This window comes from Ictidomys tridecemlineatus, chromosome 12, assembly GCF_052094955.1.
Source record: "Ictidomys tridecemlineatus isolate mIctTri1 chromosome 12, mIctTri1.hap1, whole genome shotgun sequence".
Lineage (NCBI taxonomy): Eukaryota > Metazoa > Chordata > Mammalia > Rodentia > Sciuridae > Ictidomys > Ictidomys tridecemlineatus.
This window is the reverse complement of record NC_135488.1, coordinates 91,701,112-91,710,568: the sequence shown is the minus strand read 5'-3', so window position 1 is coordinate 91,710,568 and position 9,457 is coordinate 91,701,112. Positions and strand designations below refer to the sequence as shown.

Sequence of the window (9,457 nt, the reverse complement as noted above, 5' to 3'; positions counted from 1 at the left end):
CACACATAAACACACATACACACACACATATCTTTAGGCAGATAGAGAATATTGTTGTTCATTTTTATTTTTATTTTCTGAAATTAAATATTTATCAGGTTATGGAGAAAATACATAATGCAACAAGTAAAGTTCTCCCCCCACTGAGAGAGAGACAGAGACAGACAGACAGAAACACTTGGGTTAAGGTAAATCATAACATCTCACCCTGGGCTGTTGACTGGTACAGTTTCAAGGTTTTTATATGGTTTCTTAGTAGAAAATCCAGATTCCAGTCTCTCCCACCCCACTCTATTTCCCATAGTTTTTAGTATTAGATCTATATTTTTCTCACAAGATTTTCTTCTTTTTCCACAAAGTGACAAAAATTCAGGTAAAAAAAAACTGTTGTCATATGCAATTTTGAGAACATAATTGGTAGTTAAATAATGTAAGTGGTTATTTTTCCCTCACATAATCCCAAAAGAGAACAGAAGGGCAGGATAATTACATATTAGCATTTTTGACGGTTGGCTCCCGTAGGATTTTTCCCTTCTGCTGTTGAAATGGTTGGTCATTTCTCAGCTGTGGCCTGTTCTATTGCTGGACTGCTTTGTTTAGAAAGTTCTAGATGTTAGGAGATTGTTCTTGATATCAAGAAAAATACAGAAGGAACTTTCATGTCTTCTTTGGAGGAGATCAAGACTGATTCTCCTTTCCTATAATGTGTTTGAAGACGACTGTTGTGCTGCCTCTAAGCCATTTTTCCACAAATTAAAAGTGCTCAGTTTCTTTAAAAACAACAACAAAAAAAGTACCCAGTTTCTTTCTCATTGTTTGAATTTGAACCTGATTTCCAGCATTTTACCCAGCTTTTCTATGCCTTCTGCACAAGGTAGTTTTTCAATATGTTTTTCTAAGTATGTGCCTGAAACTGAACACCACATCCCAAAGGTGACATCTTCTCCAGCCCAAAGGAATGTGGTTAGTTTCTATCACACATAGTGCTTCTTTTAATGCAGACCAAGTTTTTGGCCAATTTCAAAATATTTGCCCCCTACTAATAAAATATAGACACTGTACTAAGATTACCATCAACTAAAATCCTCATCTTTTAATATAGGACCTAATGGCTGAGTTTTTAATTGTCCTTGTGCAATTGATAAAAAAATAAACTAAATATGAGACTTTACATTTATTCCTACTAAGTGCATCTCGCATCCTTAGGACAGTGTTCCAACCCAGAGAACTATCTATACTGTTGATACTCTTACTTCCTAAGGAACAGTGATCAGAACAGGACAGGAAAACCATACAGGGACAACATATCTGGCTCTCTCAGGTTGACTTCTAGGCAAAGACATTTGTGTTATACTGTACACTTGCATTATTACATATCCATATTTTTATGTGCATTTTATTATTTTTCTGTTTGGGCTGGATATGAATTCTTAAGACACACATACATAATACATTAAAAAACTCCTGTTCAAAGGAATCAATCAATATATAATACACAGAAAAAATGGAACAACTCAGATCTAACCACAGGAACCTTCTGCCTCTTACTTATGTACACTGTGTGGTTTTACCTATATACATATTTTTAATACAAATGAGATTATACTATAATTATTACTTGGTGACTTTTTTCCCAACTTAATGATTATCTTGATGAACTCAATAGAGAGTGTGATCTCCTCCTGCTTTTAAACTATTTGATAGTCTGGCTGTGACATAATTTATTTAACCATAAATAATGATTACACGATTGTCTGTGTTGTTCTCAGCTCTATTATTATAGATTCCACTGCAGTGACTTCACTCCTCTGTGTAACTTTGCATCCACTTGTGAGTGTTCAAGTAGAAATGCTTGAATCAAGGGGACATGTTTGTATATGATGATGTCACCTCATTGTTGTCTGACAAGGTGTACCACTTTGTATTCCCACATACCTTGTTTTTTTCACCAGTAGCATGTGCCAAAATACTTTTCCTTCTGTAGAGGACTGGTATTTTAATTTAGTTTTGTAAATATGGGGCAAAAACAAAACAAAAATGCTCCTTGTCTTTCACATCTATTCCTTATTTTAAAGAATATGCGTGCTTGTGTTTGGATCATCTCGTCTCCTTTGACAAATGAGGGAATTCTCCAGATTAAAGCTGGTAAAGTGCGGGGGAGGGGGGTAGGGGGGTGGCTGGATTCCCAGGCCAGGGAGGGGGAACAACCTCAGCACATATCCACATCCCCTCTGAGATGATGACAGGCCCCTGGGCACAGGTCCAAATGCTTTCCGGGCTTGTCTAATCCTCCAGAGGAGATTAAAAGCAAGGCAGACAGCCAGCATGCCCAATCACCAGGAGTTTGGCTCCTTGGGCCAGGCACTCTGTGTGTGAGGCTCAGCTCTCTTATTTATTAGCAGTAACCTTGGTCTTCTTATTTAACTAGCATAGCACACCTGAGTTTTCTCACTTGTACACAACAGATGACATCCTAACTGTTGTGAGTATTCATGGGGATTAAATAAGATATCGATTATAAGAAAATAAATTTGCATAACTGATGGAAAAATGAGTTCTCCATAAAAGTTAGCCACTCTTTATCATTATTGCTGTTGTTGTTTCTACTCCTACTAAGTTCTTATTCTTGTCCAGTAAAATCAGAGTCATGGCGAGGGCTTGGACCTGCCTTGCAGAAATGAAGGAATGGCCTGTGAGGTTCAGGGTGACAGCTCCCAGGGCAGTGCACCCTTATCCACCTACAAGTTCCCGATAGCCCAAGGTGACACCATCACCTCCTCATTGTGTTTCTAAGGCAGTGCATGAGCGGTGCCTCATCCTCCAGAACCTGAGTTCGGGGTCTGAATCTGGCTCTTAGGTAGAGCTGAGTGGCTTCCATTGTTAAAAGCCATTTCTCTGGATCCAGTTCACACTCTGGTAGTGCGGTGATGACACTAGTGCCTGTTTCATGGAATTAGAGTGAGGACAGAATGAGCTAATACATGTAAAGCTGTCAAAATGCTGCTGGCACGTGGTTGGGCCAGGACAGTATTAGCCATTACTACTCTTCTGTGGGAGGCCATTTGCTGCTGCCTTTCAAAGGCTGATCTCACAAAATCATCTGCTCCTTGGCAGAAAAGCTCAGCACCGATAGCCAATTCGTGATTTCCTCCGAATCCCAGATGGCAGCTCTGCAGAAGTTTCTCCTTACCTCATTTCACCTCACCCAGATGTACCCACATCAGGACCCTTGGTCCAGCAGCAGTTCTTCAGGCAGGAGGATGGCCTGTTCCTAAAAGATCCTGGAGAAGCCACAGGCTAAGCTCCTTCTGCTAAACTGGGCTCCTGGCCTGTCCCCCTGCTGGCTTTATGAATGCTTCCCAGCTCTACAATGATACTAAGGAGGCTCCAGGACAGTACTCACGCAACCCTCTGCCAAGCAGAGCTAAGAGAACATCACTCTGTGCAGTTCAAGGGGAGGAAACTCAAGGGACAGCTTTGGGGACCTCCTGGGACATGCACAAGTGAGGCCATGCTACCGACTTTTCCAGAACACGCCACCTTCTTTCTAACTTTATAGCTCTGGGTGCAAGTATCCATGGCCTCAGACTTGGAGCACAGGGCCCACCCCATTACACTGAGGGAAGCCGAGCCTGTCACAGGAGCCTGTAGCAGAAGACAGGGCAGGGGAGTCATTCAGTTGTCCCTTGTTAATGCCAGGAAGGAAATTGTCCAGAATGTACCCCAATCCAAAATGGAAAGCGAGAGCCAATAGTCTGTACTTTGGCACAGACTGAACTCTGGTTTTCCATCTCCTCTTGGACTGAATCCTTCCCTAGTGGGTTGTGAATCTTAAGGGTTTGAAGGCAGAAGGAGGAAGGGCCTGTCAGTTTCTGAGCCTTGAGAATATAGCAGAGCAGGCTGTTTCACGACAGCTGGGGCCTGTGACCAGCAGCCAGGCCTTCAAGAACCCCGATGTCCCAAGGTGTTTCAGGTACTTCTAGTGAAGGAAGGATGTGTCTGAGCCTTGAGTCCCAAGGATGCCAATCATCTCTCAGTGGAATATCTGTGGCTATGGGCTAAAATGGAAACCCCTTCCAGAGTTAGGGCCCATTGAGGGACTGTGGACCCGAGAGAGTTCCATTTCTATTCTCTTTTACTGCTGAGCTCTGAGAACATACTTGTGGTTCCCTGTCACAGATCAGAGAAGTGGAAATAAAATTCTACATATCATATAACAGAGAAAAAACACACTGGCAATTTTGAGTGCCACAGGCAGAGCACTGTGCCTGGCTAAATGGGAGGACCATCCTCTCCTTTGATGTTATTATCATAGGCCAGGGCTTGTGGCTTATGTTCCTCGGTTCTTAGATTCCCCAACACCAAAGCCATGTAGAGATAGAGAAAGCAAAGCAGCTAATATCCCCCAAAGGCCAGGCACTGTGCTTTATCTATTCTATTTATTTCTCCTAGTTATCCTAAAAACATTGATAATTTTAGTCTACTTTATATATATGGGGATTAAAGCTCAGAGACAATGAGCTGTTTATTAGAAGTCACACAAGTTGCAATGTTGGAAGCCATCAAAATACTCTGTGCTATTATAACAAAATGCCTGAGGTTGGATAACTTATAAAGTAAAGAAGTTTATTTGGTTCACAATTCTGGTGGTGGGAGTATCCAAACAGCATGGTGCTGACCTCCTAGCAAGTTCCCTTGGTTTTGTCACAACATGACAGGGAAACAGAAAGGGAACTGACTGTAGGCAGAAGGACCGAAGAGGGTGCCCTTGATTTATAACAACCTGCTCTTGTGAAAATTAATCCAATCACGGGAGACTTGACCTCCTTTGAGATAATGTTAATCAATTCCTGAGGGTGCAGCCCCCATGTTCCAGTCCCTAATCTCGACACCACTGCACTGAGACCATGCTTTCAGAGCATGGATTTTGTGGGGACAAACCACACCCTAACCATAGCCAGGGTCAATATTTGAACTCAGATCTGCAGGCTCCCAAGACCACCCATCCACAGCAGTATTAATTATTGACTCAGTGCCCACCATCATGAATCTTCCAGAAGCCTTTCCTTTCTGACCCTCCAGTCAGTACTATTATGCCTGTTAAGGGCCTGGGTCATCCCACTGCCCTCCCCAGCCCAGGACCCCAGTAAGCAAAGCTCTCTTGGTTTCAGTGCTGAAAGTGCTTCAAGCTCTCTCCCTCCTCTCCCAGTGAGGAGCTTCCTTGGTATGTGCCCAGTATAACTTGATCTCCATAATTTACAACCAAATCTTGGGAAGCTTAGAACAGCCTCCTGCACAACAGTGGCTAGAACATGCGGAGGGTTGGTATGAAGCCTCCACACGCGCTTCACGACTCGCTGCGCTGCACTCAAACCCATTATAATTGAAATTACCATAAAATTCACATGATTCCAGCCTCCAGAAATGACAGTTTTATTTAGAAGTGAGCGAATCGATGACTTCATAGGCCCCAGTGCCAAGATCTGAGCTCAGTATTTCTCAAACATTTTGTTTTCAGGGACTTCTTCATACTCTTAAAAATGACTGAGAGCCCAAAGAACTATTGTTTATTGAAGTTATAGCTATCAATATTTACAGTTTTAGAAATTAAAGCTGAAAATTCTTAAATATTTACTCCTTCAGTTCATAAAAAAAATTATAAACCTAATGCATTTTAATATAAATAACATTATTTTAGGGTAAATGTATTTTCTAAAACCATTCAGCCAGAATACTATCTCCAAAAGTATTCAGAGGGACATGTTTCATGTTTTTACAAATTTCTTGACTTCTGACTTCCCAGAGGGCAGCTGACCACTCCTGTCTGTTTCTACAGTTCATCTGCTATGATGTCAAGCACCAGGTAGCCCCTGGACGACCCCTGGTAGGTAGGAGATGCCGAGAAGGAGAAAGGTGGAGAATATCTTATGACCATAGTTTTAACCTGTGGATCCCCTGAAAGGGTCTAAAAGAGAATAGGTAAACCACCCTTTGGTTTACTTTAGAGAATAGGTAAACCACCCTTTGGTTTACTTCATGGTTTCCTAGACCATACTTTGAGAACCTCTATTTCAACTTAAGGGTAAAACTCTTTCCCTTGGATATAAGAAGTTGGCAGGAGTAGGGGTGATTTCAGAAGAAGTGATGGTCCAACTATTAATTTTAAGAGGAAAGCCCCCAAGATGAGCGAAGGCACATTCAGACATCTCTACAAACTGTCTGGCTAGTTTGAGGTACCCCCATCAAGTATGCGACCAGAAGAAGAGACAGAAAGAAGAGATACAGGAAGTAATATTCAAATTCCAGATTCCCAGAGCCCTCAGGGTACCTCTATAGGGAGCTGGGAGAACCCAGCTCAGGGGAAGAAGTGAATGGGTCCCCACTTGGGTGTGGGGGCTAGAGACATCAGAGCCATAGCCTGACACCACAGCAGTTCTTTAGATGACAAATCCATCAATAATACCAATAGTAACAAGAACATTATATTACTAATAACGTAAAAATTATCTCACATTGAGCACTTTGAGCCAGGCAGTGTACAAAGCACAAAATGTAAACCTTTTCATTAATATTAATCCCTCACCATCAACTCTTGGAGGTGACTGTTAATCCTAATCCCCTTTTTATAGGCAAAGAAGGCACAGCAGGAAGAGCTGGAGTGACCCATCAAAGTCACACAGTTCCTGGGTGGTTGAGCTGGAATTTGACCTCAGGTCTACTGGGATCCAAAAACTTTACTGCTTCCCAGTCACTGCAAGTGGGCAGACAGCTGCCAGAGGAAATCTCATGGTTCCAGGGCAGGAGGCACCGATGTCTATTGCAGGGGAAAGGCTGCGTCCCAGCTCAAGGGACGGTTCTGCTTCTGATGGGAAGAGACATGTGGACAGGGCGGATGCTCTGTGCCTACTCTAGTCAGCCCTCCAGAGGGTTCAAGGCTGAACTGTACTGGGAGCATCACAAGACTTAGGAAGGTGAGAAGCAGAAGGGACAACCCACAGGGCGTCACCCCTAAGTCTTCATGTGCCCTACCGCCTTCCCCACTCTGAGGTCAGTGAGGATCAAGCAGTCTGGTCAACATTGCCACCAGCAGGGGAGTTTGGGATTCGGCACCCCTACCTCCTCCACATAAAAACCCCACCCTTTAGATACTCTGACTTGGGGAGCCCTGTTCCCCAGCTGACCACTGGCACCAGGCCATTTCCACTTCCTGGCCCTGCTGACCTCAGCTTCCCAGAGGTGTGAACCTCTCATAAACAGGCTCTCTATCTCCTGATTCCCTGAAGAAACAAACAGGGCGAGGGTGTGAGAATGCCATTCCGAGTCATCCTCCTGAACCAGAGGCTCGGTTCAGCTCTGCACGAGCTTTTAATTTGCGTGCAGATGCACACAAAAGGCCCAACCGGATATACCTGTTATTTCCCAATGACCTGAGAGCCCGAAGTTTATGTTAAGCCTTGGGTTATGGCAGAGCTTGCACGCAAGCCTCGGAGGCTCCCTCCCACAGGCAACTGGGAGGTGATGGTGGAGAGGACAGAGGAGCAGCTCTGAAGTGACAGAGCATAATTTAATTCCCCCTAAGCTTTCCAAGTATGCAGACTGTTCCCTTTTTGTCAGCATATAACCCAAGTGATTTGTTCGACTCAGGCAAGAAACGTCTAATTTGAACCACATTGCAGCTAAGCCCTTCACCCAAGAAGGAGAACGCCTGCAGCTCAGCTAGTGGCTGGTGGCAGCTGAGTAGCTGCAGACCCCATGGGACCCTATATTTCTTACCCAGGTCATGACTGGGAAACATGTGGATTGGGGACTTTAATCACCGTACTTGCTCTTCTGTCTCATGCTTCATCCATCCCTCGTGAATGGGTTTAATTTTAGCAAGGATGTTTACAGGGCAGTGTTGGCCCTGAGTCCCTAACATCCTGGGTTTCCATCCCAGAAGGGCCACCAGTAGGTAGGTAGCTAGGGGACTTGAGGCATACCTCCTGAATTTCAACCACTGTCTTTTCTCCTCTGACAAACAGGACAAACAGTGAGGGTGTACAATTGGACAGATTTTTGTGGCAAGTGATCTGGTTCAAGAAGAAAGAGATCAGTGTTCTAACTCTTGCTTTCACCCAACCAGCTGTGGATTTGGGACAAAGAACTCCTCTCTGGGCCTCAATGTCCTCGTTTGTAAAATAGTGGTCTGGATGTCAGCCTTAAATCATTTATGTTTGACAAAAAAAAAAAAAAAAAAAACTGACCAGGCGTGCTGGCACACGCCTGTAATCCCAGCAGCTTGGGAAGCTGAGGAAGAAGGATCCCAAGTTCAAAGCCAGCCTCAGCAACTTAGTGAGGCCCTAAGCAACCCAGCGAGACTGTGTCCTTAAATAAACTATAAAAAAGGGCTGGGGATGTGAATCAGTGATAAAGCTCCTCCAGGTTCAATCCCTAGTACCCCCCCCCAAAAAAAAAAGTATTATTATGACTATTTTTATTATCAATGATTCCCTCCTATATTTCTGAAAATTTCAATAGCCATGAAAATCTTTTAAGACTCTTGCTTAAGGGGTCAGAGGTATGGTTCAGTGGTAGACAGCTTGCCTGGCATTTGTGAGGCCCTGGGTTCAATCCCCAGCACAAAACAAAAAAAATTCTTCTCTCAACCACCAGTCTTCAAGGAATTATCCCTTGTCAAGCTTTGTTGTGATATCAAAGAAGAATATCTGTAAGTATTAAAAGCTATTAAAATATCTCCACTTTTCCAGCTACTCAATATTTCAACGGATTGAATACAGAATAGACACTGTGTAAGAACCTCTCTTCTCTTCAGATAAACATTAAGACTGGCAAAAATGTAAAACTAATGCTACTTTACTCACCAACGTTTTCAGTTTGGAAAATATAGTTATTTTTCATAAAGCACACGACTTCACATATAACCTACTGTTATTTTCAAAAGAAACAAGATTTTGTAAGAAAAGGATTTGGTGTGAAGTTTCTGTGTCTGCCTCACTCCCCACTGAATTCTCGGATTTCCCCCACAGCCACGCCAGACTGCGAATGGGCTCCTCAGCACAGCCTATGTTGCAAGGCTGTTGCCTGAGACAAAACCTCTGCTGCAAAGAAAATTCCCTTCCCTCTATCCTCCCCATTTCCCCATGGAACTGTGCTCTCCTCTGGGCTCCCCTGAGTACTTTGCTCTGTTATTCCATTGACTTCATACTGTCTCATGTTATTTTTGGTTTCATATTCAGTAAGTCTGCGCTCAACCAGACCCTCAGGGACTTGGTTATCTGTACAGCCCAGCACCTGGTATGCATTCGAATGTGCTGAACCCTGTGGATTTCATCACAATGGGCTGAGAATGTTCCATAGGGTAGAAGTTCACAGCTGGGGTGGGCAACGCTAACTGCACCCTCTAAGGAAGCCCAGTTAGGCTGGTGATCCCTCCGTGTGTCAGAAAATTTAGAAAATT

General features: G+C 43.5%; 1 protein-coding gene across 11 annotated transcripts in view; it reads left to right on the top strand.

Moving 5' to 3' along the window:
- The window catches only part of Rmdn2 (regulator of microtubule dynamics 2), a 255,562-nt gene that overhangs the window by 128,798 nt on the left and 117,307 nt on the right, over positions 1 to 9,457 (top strand). The gene's annotated exons all lie outside the window — the stretch shown is intronic.